Here is a 19,558-nt window from a genome sequence, read left to right as displayed (position 1 = left end):
AGCCTTGAAGACTATGCAGAGGGATTTAAACTGAATCCCCTTCATTACTGGAAGCCAATGGAGCTCGAAAAGAGCCTGAGATGCCGATGATTGACGTGGTCTCCTTAGAGCTAACTTGGCCACCATTGACTGGATTCTCCGGAGTCTCTCAATCAAATATTTGGAAGACTCCAGCAGCAGTGCGTTACAGTAATCCAGTTGACTCAGAATGATGCTCCCTACCACCAGTGATCTTGCCTGTGTGGGAAGCAGCGTGAGGATCCCTCGAAGAACTCTAATCAGAGTAAAACAGCTACCAACTGTTTTAGTCACTTGGGGCTCTAAACTCAGATTGCAGTCAAAACTGACTCCTAAATTATGTACTACTTTGAAGGGGGTCAATGGTGCTGTCACCAGAAGTGGCCAAAACCCAGTTGGTAGTGGAAGGGGAAGGGGAAGTAGAGTATAAATTACATTGTTTATGAACAGATTGTAGAATGGATTTTGGTGTCCGGTGCAGAGCCGCAAATCCACCGAGAAGTTACACAGGGGTTGCGCTGAGCGCCACGGGGGATTTGCAGACCCGCCAAAACCCCTACCGAATTGGGCTTTCTTTAGAGGAGTGTAAGAGCAGATTACTGTATGTGGAAGGAAGGGTTCCCCTAGTTTCTTTTAGGTTCAAGAGGAGGGGAAGAAGGAAAACAACCTCTTGTCAAACCTATCTTAGTTATCAATGATAATTATTCATACATTTGATAATCCCCAGAGCGACAATATATTTTAATGACAACTTACTCTTAAGTCTTTTTATTAATTTTTTTTTTTTTTTAAGCACATCATTTATATAATTTCTTTTAACATGTAGTTTATATACAAAGTAGATATTTCCATAAGGATATTTCCACTTTAAATTGAGTGACAACAGTCTGTGAACTCAGAAAAAACAAACACAAAGTGAAAAAACTTTTTTGGTTCAATTATTTGAATTTAAAGAAACAATTCAGAAAAACATTAAGAAAGAGACCCCATGAAACATACCATCACATAATCATTCTCACCTGTCACTCTACTCTTGCATACTATCAATCATACCACAAAGAGGTTTCTTTTTTTTTTTTTTTTTAAATAAAAGCCACATCTGGAGTGAGATCCTGTTTGAATTGTAGTCCAAGAGTTGGTAAGATTCTTGAAAAATTCATAAAAGATTTTGATCAAAGCATTAACATATAGTTTTGCTATGGGTGTACCAGATATGTGGTCGCTGGTCGGTCTACGCACGTTTCGGAGACTGTATATGGATTTCACGTCTCCTTCTTCAGGACCAAAAAGTTTTTTTATACGAATTTCTTTATCGTCTGTGCGGCGATAAGGAGGGGTTCTCTCTAAAAAATAATCAGAATTGTATATATGAATTAAGACCTGGGGAAAATTAGTAAGATAATTTGAATAATACATTTTTGATTGGTGCTCATACTAAATTAGAGCTCCTGCAGCCAAAAATAGAGATAAATTGCATCATTTAGTTATTTCCGTAAGAATATTTCTAAAAATCAAAGAGGGATAGTACCCAAGATTTAAATAGTCCAAATGTGCTCTCAAAAAGAGAAAAGTGCCATGTGAAAAAGCCAATCTTTAGATATAGTGCTTAGTGAAAAACAGCCATGAGTACTAGAAATGAGGAATATGCAGAGTCAGAGAGAAAGAGAGGATATTTAAGTAAAAGTTTCCTACATGTATAGTATAGCGTAGAATACTCTCTGGTTCAAAGAGGACCGATCCTTTTTTCAACTTGCAACATGTGCGCAAGTGCTCATCGGTTTAGGCTCTGGTGTTAGAAATAGAAAAAAGGTTTAGTATTCTGTCTATGATCTTGATGTTTTTTGGGTCTAACATCAGAAAGGGGAGAAAAATGGCATCTTACCCTATCTTAGGTTAGTTTGTGCAAGTATTAATATGTATAGATCTGTTAGGTATTTAATTCTTCTTATTTTCTTATTTTTCTTATAAGAAATACGACAGATAGAAGGCCACGCTTTCTAGGAGGCTATCTTGATTCCATCTGAAATAAACCGTTTTAATAATGTTTATATCTGAGGTCAGGTAATGCAATAATTATTAGATGTAATTAATTTTGTTTTGGGCTTAATCTGAGATCTTACCTAGGTGGTTACAGTAAACAGTTCCACAGAGAATATAAGGGATATACTTCTTCTTATCTTCCGTAAGATTTCTCAGTTTAGGCACTTTCAATGCTCACAGATTCATTCTAAAAAGGGGAGATCAAAGTCCTCAGCATTTAGGAGTGATGGTATTCAGATGACAGCCATACACAAATGTACAGTCAGTATAGCGTGTGAGTATCAATGAATTAAATATCCCCAAATGCTCAATAAGGAAGTGCACGTTATGCTCATACAGACAGTGTATTAAGTTGTCATATGTTATCGCAGAAGACACAATGCTGGTGTCAAGATAATCCAGGCATTAGGAAATGTTTCTTATATGCATATGCAGACGGATAGAGGAATATTTCTTCATATAGGCTAATAAAAGCAAGGAGCGTATTAAAGCATCTCTATGACAGAAATTACTTCCAAAAGTATGTCATGTTGATACTGAAAGGCCTCTCAGTTTTGGTGATGGTAGAGCGTTTTGTTTTGTATAGCTTAGTGTAGTGCAAAAGCCCACAAGTTCAGGCATGGTGTTACACGCATACTATCGTTGCGAGTATTTAAAGATGGATTTCACATTAAATTAGTGTTAGGCTAGACGCTCTAATATACTATATGGGGGTCATTTTTCATTCTCCTTATATCAATCTTGGTTCACTTAGGTAGACCAATGCATGAAGAAAGGAAGTGTAATATTCTATATAGAGAGCAGAGGTGAGGATCTACCTCAATAGTTGTACATAGTTCGCTCGCGCTGCCGATTCTCTTACCTTGTAATTTTCAGAGTGCTGACGCCATTATCGTTCTTAAACAAACCGGAAAGGGCTGGGGGTCATAGTACCCACGTCATTTATTCTGTCGGATAAGATCACGTGCCTGTACGTCAGGATTATGAGACGGAAAAGAGTATGCTAAGCAACCGCCGTAAAGGGACGAAAGTCGTTGCAATGGTCGCCATTTTTAAATGGTACGAAAACCGATCTATATGTCTGTGTACTGATAATAGGGATGCCTTATATGTGAATCACAGATATTTATTATCTATTATTTACCAAGATTATACGAGATAGTCAGTGTAGTTAGGTAGAATCTTATAAATAAATTATTCGTGTTCACGTGTTTCAAATTAAAAAGCATACGTCAATGTATTTTATCTGGATGGCACAGAGTGAAGGAAAAAGAAAGGGGGAGTTTAATTTAAAGATCTATAAGTATATAATGGATCAGGTGAATTTCTTTATACTTATAAATACACCTTTCAATTCCAAAAGCAGACAGTGTGTCGTAATACGCTGCTGTGGTCGCCATCTTAGAATGGGAAAACATCCCGATCATCCTCAGATTGTATCAGGTATCACAACTAAAGGTTGCAGCTGAACGTATGCGATGTAATCGATTTATGCAGCATTATAGATATGGAAAGGCCTCATGCTAATATAGTTAAAAAGGTGAACGATGGCTTTTTTATTTGTGGTTTTGGTAAATATGTACCAAAATATTAAAAAAAGAAACCTCTTTGTGGTATGATTGATAGTATGCAAGAGTAGAGTGACAGGTGAGAATGATTATGTGATGGTATGTTTCATGGGGTCTCTTTCTTAATGTTTTTTTCAATTGTTTCTTTAAATTCAAATAATTGAACCAAAAAAGTTTTTTCACTTTGTGTTTGTTTTTTCTGAGTTCACAGACTGTTGTCACTCAATTTAATGTGGAAATATCCTTATGGAAATATCTACTTTGTATATAAACTACATGTTAAAAGAAATTATATAAATGATGTGCCTTAAAAAAATAAATTAATAAAAAGACTTAAGAGTAAGTTGTCATTAAAATATATTGTCGCTCTGGGGATTATCAAATGTATGAATAATTATCATTGATAACTAAGATAGGTTTGACAAGAGGTTGTTTTCCTTACTTGTATAAGAGCAGATTAACAATCCTGACCATTCAGAAGTGTTGTATTATTAGTAAAATATGAAAACAATGTTTCTATTTGTTTACAGCCTGTGTAACCTTGAAAGCAAAGTTGAACAGTTGCCATTAATGGTTCTCTTGTATGGGAGTGGTATACCATTCCTGTGCTTGGTTTTTGTGTACTTTCTAAAAAAAGATATTCAAACTGATACTGAGAAACACAAATACAGATAGAAACACTCACATTTAACATGTATGTTAAATAAGTTGTAGTATTTAAAATTATTTGATGACAAAGGCATGAGTGGGCATAATGTGGATGAAAGAGACTAGGATGTTCAGAGAAAGTATAAGAGAATAAATTAAAGAGTATGTGATGAAATTAAATAAATGTACACTGATCAGTAAAGGAGAATGTTGTTTTTTAAGAGTAAGAAAATAGAGTATACACTGATGTAGTCACAGACAAGCAGTGAAACTCTAATGCAGGGAGTAACAGTCCCAGGCATTTTGTCATGTATAAACTGACACACCAAGGTATACATAGATAAATGCATTGACTCAGACTGACACACAACTGTGCTTACTTTGTCAGATCCACGTACAGTCTGATGTATACAATGACAGACATTAACCCCTTCCCCGCTCATGACGGAACCGTTCCGTCATGAGCCACGGTTGGCGTGTGCTCATGACGGAACGGTTCCGTCATGACAATCCTGTTGGCGGCCGCTCCGCCTGCGCGGCGCTGTTTCCCCGCCTGTGCGGGGCGACAACGCAAATGGGCGGAGTCATGACGGAACCGTTCCGTCATGAGCACAGCTCAACTGTGGCTCATGACGGAGCGGCTCCGTCATGAGCACAGGCCCACCGCGCTGCCCCCCTGCCCCCCCCAGCGCTGCAGCGGAATGTCCGCAGCAGCGAAGGGGCTAACACATACCTATGCATACAGTAATAGACTCATGCATACAGCCATGCATACATTAATAGAGACAGGTACACACTGATGCATGCACTGACACAGCTAGGCACATACTGAAGCGTACCTTGACATACCCAGAAAGAAACTGATGCATATGCTAAGACATCCAGGCACACTGAAACATACAGTGGCATATTGAAATACACATATATATACAGTAACACACTTAGACACACAAGTACACAGAAATGGAGCCATTAGTACACCTATGCACACACTGATACAGTGACTAACAGAACCAAACCAGACACTGAAAGTCCCTGGAAACACTAATGTAGTCACTGACACACCTATGCACAAGCAATTGACACACTGAGACACCTGATTAAATAGTAATGCAAAAACTAACACACCCAAGGGCACTTTGATGCAGGGAGTAAGATACCCAGGTGGAGAATATTATAGCTAGAAAGATAGGCAGCTAAAGAATAATACCAGTAGTTAAAGATCCAAGTATACAATGAGACACAAAATAATAGATTGTGTCAAACACTAATGCATGCACTGATAAACACATATTAATACATACACTAATATACTCAACCTATCACTAATACCTACGAGCAAGAGAGGTAGATGGATGCAAAGTTAGATGGGCCTGTTGTAAGAAACAGATTAAAGAAGAAAAGGAAACTATCACTTGTATAACTATTTACAACTCAGAGTAAAGAATACACCAGTTACTCTGTCAATTACTAATAAAGTTGTTTAATTTAGAGGTTAATTTATTGTTTAATCGCTATGTAAATACTGCTATAAGTTAGAGGAAAATAAAATGCCAGTCAGAGCAGAACATAACAAGTTAGAATTAGTAACAATTCCAGAAGAACTTCAAGAATTAAATGTTTATGAATCAATTCTCATACAATATATACACCCATTTCAGGTTATTATTCGAATGGAGGCAAAGACAGGGAAGTTGCCAACAACTGAGCATCAGAAAGGTGTTAAAGGAAGAGTTGTGTACTAACCTTTAGATTTTAATCAGAATGAAACTGGTGGGATACACAAAGATGTTCATGAACCACTTATTATTCTTATAAATGGTGTCCCTACCAAGAGCAAAAAATCTGGCAAGAGTTAATAGATGTTAAAAAAGTAACAAAAGCAACATTATTCCTGGTACTAAATAATATGTTCTATAAAAATGTTGATATTGTTCGAGATGCAACATATATGGAGGATAAAACATTACCATCAACTACACAGATTGAAAAACTAGATCAATTTAGATCAGAAGAAATTTATGAACACTACAGCATCCATCCCCTGCATTCTATAGAAGTTATTGGTGAAGCTAATGATCTCTTTCAAATGAAACCAGCAAAAGGAGCTCCCATGAGTGTGTGGGATAAAGGCTCACCATTTTCCAAAACGTTTTCCTACTGGAGCAGGCGGCCGCTATGATGACCGCCCTGTACAGACCCAGCAGGTGAATACAGGTCAGCCAGATCCAAGATTTTGCGAGTGCATTCCATACATTTTCCATCTTCTGTTTGAGAGTGACTTGTCTGAACTTTGATATGCTGGAAACCACACACTAAAGACAGGAGTTAATCTTCAAAATCTCTCTGTAAAGGAATTTGTTGACAAAGTTCATGGAAAGGATGAAAAGTTGGAATACAACTTGATTAAATTGGTGGCGTGCCAACGTGGCACCAATGAGTATTGGTATAGTTGTCATGGAGAACTCAAATGTATGTTGAAAAACCTAGTTTCACCTACTTGGTTACTGATACTCAGCTTTGCTGAGTATGCATGAGAGGACCTGCTTGAATTTTTGAGGGAAGTGAACTCAAATATTCAGGATATCAATGCGAAGACAGAAGGAGAACTTTGCTCTTAGGATCCTGCTAATGTCTGTAGGTATTTTAACCACAGGTTCGAAGCCATGTTGTCTTTGATCTGCAACAAAACAAATCAAATCCTCTTCTTGACGAATAACTGATTTCTTTCGGCATAAAGAGTACCAAGCAAGAGGTGCCCCTCATAGTCACATGCTGTTATAGATAAAAGATGCGCAGAAATTTGGAACAGACAGTGATGAGACTGTACTGTCTTTCATAGAACAGTATGTGACATGCAGCATCCCAAAAAAGACAATAGTGAAAACGGCCCGAGACAACAAGTTCTGCGGTTTCAAACACATAGAGGTGCGAAGTACTGTCGTTGAAAATACAGATGCAAAGGAACATGTTACACAAGATGTTAGTTTGGATTTCCATGACCTGTCATTTCCCAAGGAAGAGTGAACAGATTTTTATCTGCAGTCAGATATACACTGACACACAAATCACCGAAAAACACATACAACCTCAGCAGAACAGAGGCCTCCAAGTATATTAATGACTATAACCCTGTGATTCTCGAAATGTGGAATGCTAATATGGATGGATATAAAATTTGTTGCAGACAACTCCTTCGCTGTTGCTATTTATGTCATTTCGTACATTACAAAATCATAGAAGAGATGAAGGAAATGTGGGAGGAGATTTCTGCATGAAATTCTCTAACCAAGAAATTGTCCAGCTTCATCTTGAAAATGCTCTCAAAATGGAGATAGGCTCCTATGAATGCTGTGACCGGTTGAGCTCAGCCAGTTAGTACTTGAAGTCAAGGGGAAATGTTAGGCTAAGTGTAGGCCTTGCAAGCGCACGAAACAGAGTCAAAGTCTTTCCCGGAAATCCAGTACCTAGCAGAGTTTGACCGGGAAAGTACACATAATGTGAAGACAAATATAAAGTATATTAACTATCCAAGAAGAAGTCCACACCTTGAAAATATGTGTCTTTATGAGACACTTCAACACTAGATATAGAAACAATGTGGCAGAAAACAAAGATGAAGTGGAATATGCACTGGCACATTAATACGCATTCTAACACACATTGATGCACAATCTGACACAACCAGCCACACATTCATCCCTACACTGAGACACCCTGAACACACATACGTACAGTGAGACACTCATGCACACACTTATTCATAGAGTTAACCACCAGGATACACTCGTACATACACTGACACACTGAGGCACACACTGATGCATTCAATGACACACTCAGGAACTCATTCATACATGCAATCAGACACACAAGGACACACTCGGCCATAAACTGACACACCCAGGCACATTCAGATACATACACTGAGACACCCACTGAAACATTAATACTCATTCCAACACACTCTGGCACACACTGACACACCCAGCCACACACTCATCCATACACAGACACCATGAACACACATCCATGCACTCAGACACTCATGCACACACATATTCATACAGTTAACTACACAGAACACACTCATACATAAGTGGACACACCCAGGCACACACTGATGCATTCACTGAAACACTCAGGCACCCAAGGACACAGTCAGACATACACTGACTCACCCAGGCACACTCTGTAACATACAGAGACACCCACGTGCACATTAATACATTCTAACATACCCCGGCACATACCTATGTATATATTGGCACACCCAGAAGTACACTGATTGATACACCAATGCAACCAGATACACACTGATACATCAGGCTGACACTGATGCACATAGAGATACGCACGCACAAAGTCTTGCATACAGTTACACAGTCCGGTCGACACAAATAGATAGACTAACTTGCTAAGATATACTCAAGAAGAGTCATACACCACATAACATACAGAGAAGCATGCACAAGAATAATAAAGAGACAGACTCAGCTCTTTGATTGATGAAATGATGGGTCTAACAAGAACCATATTTTTGTCAATGTTTTAAAAAAACATAATTTTTGGGGTTTTTTGCTTCTTTTTCTTCTTTCAAAAACTAGTCAAAATGTAAACAAATAAACCACATGCAGCAACTTTCCATTCTTGAGGGGAAACAGTGTCACGCAACAGCACTAAGAAACATATACGGGAACAATATCTAACACAAGCTTGTGACAGGTGGCACAGTGTGTCACCTTGCCTCCTAACTCTGTACAGACAGCTTGCACAGTAATTTCCACAGGAGTTGTAGTTGCTGAAGAAGTTGAGGCAACTGTGGCGGGAAACGTCCTTTAGGACGAAGCCGGAATCACACTGTGCCTTCACAGCGCCGGCAACAGAACGAATGCATCTTTACAATGCAATCGATCTGCATGCAAGTCGTTACAATGACTTGCTTTAGGGGGGGCGCAATGGTGGAGTGGTGTTGGAATTAAAGCCCAACATCTTCCATACTGTTGCCCAGACTGGAGTTAGAATAGTAAATTAAATATTCCTATATCCAGCGCCTGTCGAAGGCAAGTCATTAAAACGATTTGCGTGCAGAAAAATAATGCATGCTAAAGACGCATTCATTTACATGACGGAGTTCCTAAGCCATGCATGTAAAACGCATGCGGAATTCTGTAATACATTCAACTGCTTCATCTCCAAATCTGCTCTCACTCATCATCCACAGATAAACCCGTTTGTGAATTGTTTTGATGTGTTCACACGTGCTGGAGATGCCGTGGCTGTACTTCTTCACAGTGCCACGTGATAAATCCTTGCCATGTCGTTTGCATTTCACAAATCGGGCACAAACCTTCTCCCCCGACGATCTGGTAAAAAAACTGCCACACCTAACTCCCTTTCCTGGTACTGGATGGCAGTTCTTGTTCTTCATCATCTCCAATAACCTAAGGATCTCCAAATACAGGTGGAGCACTCCTTTCAGCCATTGGAAATTGTATTTAAGACAAGCACTAATAAAAAGAAATGCTTCTCCCAGAACAATTGGAATAGGAATAACTGTTTCAGGGAGCGGTTTTATCCAAAAATAGGTGTGGTTTAACATTAGCCAATAGAATGGGAGATTCTCTTCTTCACATTAAGTGAGTCCACGGCTCTCAGCCACACATACGCAGAGCTGCAGAAATCGTTCAAACGCTTATTTCTTTAAAAAATAAATATACAGTACTGTTTTTCTGCTTCCAAATATGTTCAGCCTTATGGCATAATTGAAAAGAGAGGCTCCGATGTACTTAAAATATTTGTTTTTAAAAATCAGTGAATGCGCGGTCCCTGAATCATGGGTACACTCTGTTTACGTGATTGGAACAAAAAACACAGAGTAGGACCCGTCTTTGTTTGCAGTGCCACGGCAGAACCATGAAACCAAAAATATATTTAAAAAGAAATAACATTTGTTTAATGACATTAAAAAAACTTCAATTACTTTACATTAACTACATATGCGATTTTTTTGGTGGAATTAGAATTAAAAATGCCTTCAAAATTCACTGAAAAAAACGAAGGTTACAGGAGCATAATAGATAGGCTCACATTTCACTCGTACAAAACCACTGAAATTCAGCAGTTATAGTTGTTACCTGAGCCAACTATAACTTATGCCCCCGCAACGCACTGCTTTTGACCTCACATATTACATCACACATGACAGGGTCAGTGACATCCCTGATGACATCTAAAATGACATCACTGATGACATCATCCACAGATCCATTCACACAGCTACACAACCACTCATATACCCACCCCCCACACAACCACTCACATACAACTACTGATACACAGCCAGTGGCTCAAACAGAGCCACTCACTCACTCACCTATACAGGAAGCGACACAGCCACTCAATCACCTATACAACTATTAACACAACCAGTCACTCACCCAAACAACAACTCACACAGCCACACACTCACCCATACAGCTACTCACACACCCACTTCAACTATACAACCACCCACACAGCCATTCCCTCACCCCTACAACCTCTGAACACAACCATACATTCACCCATACAACCACTCATACACCCACTCACATACCCACAAAACTACTTACATACCAATTCACACATCCATATGGCCACTTACACATCCCCACACTCACCCATGCAGATACTCAAACACCAACTTACTTAACCAAATACCCTCTCAAACATCCAAACACACACCTATACAGCCACTTATAATGCCACTCACTCACCAATACAGGTACTCAGGCACCCTCTCACCCACCCATAGAGCCACTTACACAGCCACTCACCCACCCATACAGGCACTCCCTCTCCAATACAGCCTTTCATTCACTCACACAACCACTCACTCACCCACACAACCACTCACCTACCCGCACAACTCACACACCCACCCACACAACTCACACACCCACCCACACAACTCACACACCCACATATTCACCCACACACTCATTCACACACCCATACAGGCCCTCACACATAGTCCCACAGCCGCTCAGATGACATATGTTAGAAATAGTATCACTCATTAGTAGTACAGAAAGAATAGCAATTTAACTTACACAGTAACTTACTATGTATCTTTAAGTGTTAGAAACATTTACGAAACACTTTCACTTGCTGGATGATGTCTTCAATGATGCCACTGACCCTATCGTGAGTGATGTAATATTTGAAGCCCTCTGCGGTGTATTGTGGGGCGTATGTTATAGTTAGCTCAAGTAACTATAATTGCTGAAATTCAATGGTTTTGTACGTATGAAGTATGAGCCTAACGATAACGTCCTTGTAACCTTTGGTTTTTCCAATGAATTTCTAAGTCTTTTTTTTTATTTTGTTTCCCAACTATAATGTCCCTTTAACCTTTTTTTTCAGTGATTTTCTAAGGTTTTTTAATAATGGTTCCTTGGTATAAAGTCCCTGTAACCTTCGTTTTTTTCAGTGAGATATATAATAGTAGAACGTCCCTGTAACCTTCATTTTTCTCAGTGATTGATATGTGTATATATATACACATACACACACTACTTATTTTGAGGATATGCACATTGTACAAAAGCAGTGTCCTCACCGTAAGTTAAGCCAATGGCTCAAGTGGGCTTATCCTCTGCTGCTCCTTGTTGCAGTGGAAGGAAGATAAATGTGAATTAGAACAATAGGTTGATTGATGAAGAGGGCTATCTGAGAACCCCAAAAGTATAATATGTTTATAATTTTAGTAAAACCAAAATATATTGGCTTACGCCAGACCTAAAAAGTAACCAATATTCCCCCTTATCTTATAGTTTTAAGAAAAACACATAATTGCAAGACTTTTGGTCTCTAAAATCCTTGTGCCCGATTGCCACCGCACCTACGATAGCTGTGCTCATGTGGCATGCTGCGTCCTGGCATCCAGGAAGCGATTTTTTTTGTTTGTGTTTTTTGCTCAAATTCCAGTTCTTTCCTTTGCAGCTGGGATATTGTTGAGTCCTTCTTTACTTTTGACTCTCGAGAGCCAGCCTTCTGGCTACCAACTTCTGAACTCCCGAAGTGACATACAAATGGAATCTGATTAAACTATAGAATATTGAGAGCAGTGAAGACAATTTGGCCCCGTATGTATTTAGAGCACTGTCACTCGTGGTAAATCCCCAATAAGCTCGTGCATCTCGTGCTGCTAAATTCCACCACCTTATGTGACAGTCTCACCAGCTAACATAGCACGTTGCGTTCTAGCACTTATCGTTTGGAAGCATAAATTCAAAAATCTCGACATTCGAAATGCCAATGATGACTAAAGAGACAAGTCTTGCTGAAAGTGGTCAACATCACATAGTGTCACGTGGTAGCTCTGCCTCCGAAAGGCCTGTTGGCTGGACCACTGGAATTATGCGGCAGGGGAGGACCAAATTATGCCGTAGGGTTGTATTATGCGGGAAGAAAAGGCAAGTTATGCAGCTGCATGCGGCACGTTTGGTGACAGTATGGCGTCACTATGTTGTGTGCACTTAACAGATGCTAACACAGTCTGAGCAAGAAGATTTACCTCATTCTAAACCTAATATAGTAATAAACAACGGAAGGATGAGCAGTCATCCTTTGCACTGCGCAGAAATACGTGCAGCCCGCTTTTGGAAACTTTAGATCCGACTGAGCTAGAAACACATTTTGTTGTTATAATATGCAGATTATGCAGCAGGTGATGGTTTAAGTAGCAAATTCATAATTATGTGGAAAACGCCGCCGCATCCACAGAACCACATTTGTCCAGTGGCCCTACTTGAAGGATGGGATAGAGCCAGTATTGTGTCTTACATATGACTTTTCTGCCAAAATCCTCGCAAACCTTCCGAGGCGAAGGCCAGTAGGGAACCCTCTCCATTTCCCTAGAGGCTCGGTCAGTGTACGTTTCCTCCTTGCTTCAGTCCTCTGTTTGACCCAGGCCCCCCTTCTCCCCCCCACCAGGTGAAATCTCAGCAAATTGTCTTAAGTAAGTTTGCAGAACAGACCCCGGGGAAGTCAGCACTGAGGCGATTGGGGAGGGTTTAATAGGATTAGCGAGGTGTAATCCCCTTCCACCCTTTTGTAGTTCAGGCATCCAAGGAGACCCCAGAGCTGGCAGGGAGAAAGGGCCTTTCAGCAGCTCAGCCACCAGATCACAAAACCCCGGGAGGAAGGAGGGGAGGTGGATGCAGACATGACAAAGGGCAGGACACTGGATAGAGCGGCTTTGGGCGAAGATGAGAGGGTCTTGGACCCTCGCCCAGCAGGGAAAAAAGAGCAACTGCTGCGGGGGCTGGTGGCGGGCCACTTGCAGCCCGTTTGACTTGGCACGGAGAGCCGTTTTCAATAATGTTGGGGCTGCATTGTTATTCACCCTGCCTTCTTGATTTCATTTGATTTCAAAGCCTGGAGACCGTCAAATAAAAAAAAAAGTCTACCCCTTGCGTTTCCTTCCAAAAATCCTCTTCACGAAAACAGAAGATCCGCTCTTTTGTGGCTCTTGTCCACAGCAACCCACCCCCAAATCTACCGAAGTGGCAGGGCAACCACACAGGTCCCACCAGGCATCAAAAACCCAGAGAGAGTGCTTTAACAGGCAGGTCCTCTAAGGTACTGAGTACCTGCACTTCTTTCATTTGAAAGGGAAGTACCAGCAGTACTCAGCAGTGCAGAATACTTTTAGTGGGCGATTAGCATCACTTCTCAGTAGCAAACAGGTATTCTGGACCTGCATTTTTCTATTTTATGGCAAGACCGGAGGCTCCTATTATGCTTTCTTATCCTGCTTTAATTTCAATAGCAGCCAAGATAAGTTGGATACTACAGTTCCCAGAGGGCTCAGCGGAACAACTGGCCAATGGGAAAATAACAAAACCAAAACCTTACAACCAATCATAGCGTAACAGCACGAATAACGTCACATCTGACTGCAAACATTCCTCTTTTCTTGCTGCTCGCAGTCAGATAAGTGACGTATCTTCGTTGCTCTGCATTTATTGATATAATTGCTTGGTTTCATGTTTCATCCCCATTGTTTTATGCTTATTATATCGTTGTGTGAATGCGGAGCTTTCCGCTGTATCGATAGCGCCTTTTGCGGCTGTTTTCCTTCCGCTCCATTGTTTTCCCCCCATGCGCGGCTGACTTTGGTTTTTACCGCTGCACAGCGGCTCACGAGTGCGTTTTACCCGCTCTGTGGTTTTTCCCTCAGGCGCGGTTGATTTTATTATTTACCGCTCAAGCGCATTTCCCTGTTGCGCTGTGGCCGCTCCCGAATTTCCTACGAGCGCGTTTTCCCTGCTGCTCGGCGGCCGTCTGGAGCTTCTGTTAGCTCGTTCAGCTTCACCGGAGTTTTCTTCTGCTTTGAGGAAGTCACGCCCTGCGGGGGAGTGTCCTGGTGGTTGCTTCTGCCCCTTTTTTCTATTAATCCTTTCCTCACTATGGAGGTGGATAGCTCGCCTGGTTCAGACCAGCACCAGGAGGAAGGCGAGTCCTTCAAACATGACCTTAAAAAGTTCATTAATAATTCTGTTGATTCTGCTGTGGAAACGTCCATGCGACGTTTTTCAAAGGGCATGGAGAATTTCATGTTATGTTTGTTGTCCAAAGCACTGGACAATTCTGCGGGGGATAGCAGAAAAAGAAAGGTGGTTTCCTCTGCTTCTGTTCCTGTTTCCAATACTGCGTCACATTTGAACAGTGAAGGTTCCTCGCACGGGATTGAGGACAAGGTGCCTCCCAGGCCTCCTTCCAAGGAGGGGTTACTATGCTCAGAAGGTAAACGCAAAAGTAAATTGAAGCATTCAGAGGTACCCAAAAAGTTGGTTATTTCCACCATTTTGGACACAGATGACGATATGGATGACGCAAATGACTTATTTGACTTATTTGATGTGTATGATCCTCCCTCCCCTCCTGCTAAGAAATCCAAATTAGATTCTTTTAATTTTGAGCCTGTCCTGGATTCGGAAGGGGTTCCAATGTTCGACCCTTCTTCCATTCGTCACCCGAAGTCCACTGAGTGGTTTCCTGCCTCATACGTGGGTGATTATATCTCTGCCAGGGTTCGTCTTCCTTTGGAGGCTACTACTAGGTCCAGGTTGAAATCTGAATGCCCTAAACCCACTTTGGCTGAGAAAATTGCCATTGTCCCTTCTATTGATCAACCCTTACTCACTTTCTTTTCCAAATTTGGTAAAGACCCGCACAAAGGGGTGGACAAGGCCTGGTCTACCTGCCAGGATAAATTGCTTGATGTGGTGGGCCCTTAGGTGCGCATATTTGACCTGGCCGAATCTGCGCACCTTGAAGGTACGGAGTTGTCTGCAGATGTCATTTCCCTGTGGGTAGAGCGAGCCTTTTGTCTTTTGGGAAACGCTAATGCTGCAATCATCCACGAACGACGCAAAGGTCTTCTAATTAAACTTGACCCCAAATTGGCCAATTTAGCTTCTCAGGACCCTGGTATTAAAGCGAATGGTCTCCATTTTGGTGATTCGTTGATTAAGGACCTCAGCAGGTTTGTTTCTACATTCGCCTCTTTGAATAAGGCTTAGCAATCAATTAAAAAGGTATTTTCACGTCTGGTTTTTGGACGGACCGGCAGAGGAAGGGGTCGCTCTTCCGGCCGTTCCTATACCAACCAAGGCTCCAGAGGTTCTTTCAACTCCGGTTCCAAAGATTACAAACCCCAATTCTATCCACAAAGAGGTTGTGGTTTCAGGAGTCGAGGCCAGAGGAACTTCAGAAACAACCAACAAGGTAGGCTATGTTCCACCTTCCCCAGTAGGTGGTCTTTTAAAGTTTTTTCTCCAAAAGTGGCAGACTCTCACGGCAGATCCTTGGGTCCTCCGACACAGTCCAATGTTATCTTATAGAGCTTTACGCGCTGCCTTCCCAAACTGTGTCCCCTCCTCCTCTGGTGTTCTCGGAGGAAATGTCACAACTCATTTCCTTGGAGGTCCAAAACCTCCTCCAAAAACAGGCAATTCTAGTCACCCCCTTAGATTGTACGGGGTTTCTTAGTTCTAGCTTCCTGGTGCAGAAAAAGAACAAAAAGATGCATCCAGTTATAAACATAAAATGGTTCAACCAATTCGTGGTGTATCGCCACTTCAAAATGGAGACTATAATTCATTTAAGACACACCCTCCGTCCAAACGATTGGATGGTCAGGTTGGATCTGCAAGACGCCTACTTCACCATTCCGATTCATCCTTCTCACTCCAAGTTTCTTCAATTCCAGTGGCTAGGCGTAACCTATCGATTCAGCTCCCTTCCTTTCGGTCTGTCGTCAGCACCATGGTGCTTTACAAAAGTCATGAAACCTGTGGTGGCTTTCCTTCGGTTCCTAGGGATCAGACTCATAATTTACCTGGACGACATTCTGATCATGAACACGGACAAGCAGTTTCTTCTGTCCGACCTCAGTACTACTCAATCTCTTCTCCTCGATCTGGGTTTCCTCCTCAATCACGAAAAGTCCATGCTCCTTCCTTCTCAGCGCGCAGAGTTCTTGGGCTTCCTCGTGGACTCTTCCACGGCATCTCGCCTGCTACCACAGTCAAAGGTCTCAACCATCAAGTCAGAAATTGCTCAGGTTCTTCAGACCTCCCTCATTTCTCTCAGATCTCTTGCGCAAATCGTAGGCCTTCTCTCCGCTTCCTTTCAAGACATTTTTCCGGGTCCCCTTCATTATCGGGCCCTTCAACGTCTAAAAATCAGACATTTACGTCAGGGACTGGCCTATGCCGATCTTATTCCTTTAGATCGGAATCTCGCGTCGAACTGCAATGGTGGATCGACCATTTAGATGCCTGGAACGGGCAAACTATTTTTGCTTCGGCCCCAGATCTTGTATTAGAATCAGATGCACGCCTGGCGGTACATGGTCTCGAGAGGAGTCGGAATTGCACATCAATTGTTTAGAGATGCTTGCAGGTTCCTTTGCAATTCAAAGCCTCACAAAGAACAGGGTTCGGTGTTCCATTCTTCTGCGCATGGACAATGTTTCTGCGGTTCGCTACATCAACCATCTAGGTGGCACCAAATCCGAGCCCCTGGCGGAGCTTGCGAAGAGTCTGTGGGAATATTGCCTGTCAAACAAGATTTCTTTGACGGCAGAGTATCTCCCAGGAGATTTCAATTCAGTTGCAGATTGGCATTTCCGCTACCTGCGGGACTTCAGCGATTGGATGCTGCTTCCAATCTCTCTCGCAAAAATGGGGCCCTTTCTATATCGATCTATTTGCTTCTCGCCTCAACGCACAATTGCCTCGGTTCTTCAGTTGGCGCCCAGATCCTTCGGCTCTAGCTACAGATGCTTTTCTTCAAGATTGGTCTCTTCACCTCAAATATGCCTTTTCCTCTTTCCTCATGATCAACAGGGTTCTGTCTCAAGTTCGTCGCCAAATGACAACCTTCGTCATTGTGGTTCCTTTCTGGCAATCCCAGATTTGGTTTCCTTCCCTGCTAGAAATGGCAATTTATTTCCCAGTCCTCCTCCCGGTTCACGAGGATCTGCTGCAGAACCCCTTAGGTCTTCCTCACAATCTAATTCTGGACAAATCATTGGTTCTGTCGGCCTGGAAAGTTTCCGGCCTGTCTCTCCTGACATCCTCATTTCACAAGAGGCTTCTCTCTTTATCAGCAAAGCCTGGGCGCCTGGGACCTCCAAAGCTTACAAATCCGCATGGTCTTTATGGGCAAGCTGGTGTCTGGAAAGACATATCGATCACTTTTCAGCCCCTCTAAATTTTGTGGTCAGTTTCTTGGCTTCTGAAGCCAGTGCAGGTAAGTCCTATAGAACAGTCAACTTTTATAGATCCGCCATTTCTCTTAATCATTCCCCTATTGATGGCAAACCAGTAGGTGTTCACCCTTTAATATGCCGCCTTTTGAGAGGAGTTCGATTTTCCAAACCTCCGTTGGCTAAGTATTCAAGTTTATGGGATTTTACTGTGGTTCTCAAGTTGTTTTCTGATTGGCCAGATAATTCTGCTCTTTCTCTGAAAATGTTATCTGCCAAGCTTACCATATTACTGTGTCTGGTTTCTATCAAACGTGTCTCATATGTTAAGGCTCTAGATATTTCTTCTCGCCAGTTTTGTCCTACAGGTGTTTTGTTTCAAATTAATAGGACAAAGACAAACTTGAACTCTGTTTTTTACCCTTATTTTCCTTCCCATCCTAAATTGTGTGTAGGTCAATGTCTCAAAGTGTATAAACAACAAACTTCTGATCTCAGAGCGTCCTCTCATTCCCAACTTCTCATTTCTTTTCGTAAACCCCATCTTCCTGTTTCCACCGCTACTCTTGCCCCCTGGGTCAGTTGGGTTATGTCCCTTGCGGGCATTGACGTCTCTGTTTTCGGAGCCTATTCCACCAGGGGAGCCATGGCTTCAAAAGCCTTTTGGGCTGGCTCCTGGTTAGACGACATTCTAAGATCAGCGGATTGGACTAATGAAAATGTGTTTCTAATGTTTTATTGCAAACCTGTTGATACTGTGGCTCCTTTGGTGGTTAATATGCTTTAAACAAGCATAATAGGAGCCTCCGGTCTTGCCATAAAATGTAGATTTTCCTTATAGTCTATGACGGAAAGTCTTGATTTTATTAAAGACTCGGAGGCGAGTATTATCCCACCTCTAGACTTATAATCTGTGTTCTCCCTCCCTTCAGCGTCTCCAGCGTTGCCGCCTGCATCTTCGTGATGTCGATGTCAGCAGACAGAAGCGTATTCCTTTTCGTCTGGTATCCTCTCCTTCCTGTTCGGAGCCGACTACGGTGTCTCCTGCAGCTCAACTTTCCTGGTTGGATTTGGGTCAAGAGTTCCGCACCTGGACTTTAGCCTTTTCTATTATTCTGGCAATTGTTCCACTGTTTAGTGACTATCTGATCTGCTCGCCAGCGAAAAGAGGAATGTTCGCAGTCAGATGTGACGTTAGTCGTGCTGCTACGCTATCATTGGTTGTAAGGTTTTGGTTTTATTATGTTCCCATTGGCCAGTTGTTCCACTGAGCCCTCTGGGAACTGTAGTTTCCAACTTATCTTGGCTGCTATTGAAATTAAAGCAAGATAAGAAAGCATAATACTCGCCTCCGAGTCTTTAATAAAATTAAGACTTTCCGTCATAGACTATTAGGAATGCATGCAGATAGAGGATTCCCCCACACAGCCCCATACCCCCATAGTCACAGTACCAGGAAATAAAGCCCCACCCCCTTCCCTCCACATCAACATTCCTATAGCTGACAAAATGAGTTCCA

This window comes from Triturus cristatus, chromosome 3_1 (assembly GCF_964204655.1).
Source record: "Triturus cristatus chromosome 3_1, aTriCri1.1, whole genome shotgun sequence".
In the NCBI taxonomy this organism is placed as follows: Eukaryota; Metazoa; Chordata; class Amphibia; order Caudata; family Salamandridae; genus Triturus; species Triturus cristatus.
The sequence above is the reverse complement of the archived record's forward strand: the minus strand, read 5'-3'. Positions refer to the sequence as shown.